The following is a 1206-nucleotide window of genomic DNA, read 5'->3' as shown; positions in this document are numbered from 1 at the left end:
TCATCCTATCGGAATTGGCTAAGAGGTGCTCAAGCTGCTACAAATATAAACTACGCAATAGAGGCAACAAAAATCGATCAAGTCATTACTAGGAGAATACTACCAATTTTGAATATAAAATACTTCAAATTTCTTGTTCTTGAAACAACCCCCCCCCCCCCCCCCCCCAAATGCATAAATACCTATCAATTTCACCAAAAATCAAAGCACAGAAAACCCAAAGAATCAAGAGTAACAAACCCAAGATCTTGTCCATGGCATCAAATTCAATCAAGCTATCCCTCCTTTTGCTTCTAACAATTTTCATAACCTCAAAGGCTGAACTAGGCCAAATTAAAGAAACAAACATGACACTCTATTTTCAAGATTGGTCCGGTGGACCAAATGCCACTGTGCTACAAATAACAGGCCATCAAGATGGTCCCCTAAGTTTTGCTAAATTTGGTTCAGTGTTTGTTACTGATGATCCAATAACAGAAGCCTTTGATAAGAACTCGGCAGAAATTGCTAGAGCACAGGGCATATATGTTACTTCTGCATTGGATGGCAAAATTTCTCATGTGCTAATATCAATTATTTTCACTAATGAAGAATATAAAGGGAGTACTAATACAAGGTGCTAGTCCTCAGTTTGAGAGAGTAAAAGAAGTGGCCGTGGTTGACTGGTTGGTGGCACAGGAAAATTTGGACTTGCTCGTGGATATTCAACTTTTGAGACTATTCACTTTGATTTGGCCGCTCATTATGTTGTTGTTCAGTGTAATATTACAATTTACATTACTGATTGGGGGATTAACTATCATAATAGTCCATCAGAATAAAGTCAAATTGTATATGCGATTTGTTTTCCAATTTGATTTGTCTGTGTAAAGGCTAGCACATGATAAATAAATGCGGTTTTTTCATAATAATCTTTTTGCCTCTGTTCTTATTTATACATTCTATGAATGTCTACCAAAATAGTTTATTCCAACTTCATTTATAAATTCTACCAAAATCTCTAAACTGCTAGGCGAGATCCATCCACTACTCAATTTTAAGAAGCAGCTCCATTTTTAGAAAATTCTACCAAAATGCTCTGAACTGCCTAGCCAGCTTAACCATTAATAAACAATAATAATCTTCCAACAGGCGGAGCTAGAGGTACAAGGGGACCAAAATTTCTGTTTGCCGAAAAAATTACACTGTATATACAAGGTCAATATT

The 1206-nt window shown here is 36.2% G+C and overlaps 1 pseudogene; it reads left to right on the top strand.

The window, feature by feature from the left end:
- Positions 1-224: 224 nt before the first annotated feature.
- On the top strand, positions 225-891 carry LOC132619203 (dirigent protein 1-like; annotated as a pseudogene).
- The last annotated feature ends 315 nt before the right edge of the window (positions 892-1206 follow it).

Source organism: Lycium barbarum, chromosome 11 (assembly GCF_019175385.1).
Source record: "Lycium barbarum isolate Lr01 chromosome 11, ASM1917538v2, whole genome shotgun sequence".
NCBI classification, from domain to species: domain Eukaryota; kingdom Viridiplantae; phylum Streptophyta; class Magnoliopsida; order Solanales; family Solanaceae; genus Lycium; species Lycium barbarum.
This window is presented reverse-complemented; position numbering and strand designations above follow the sequence as displayed.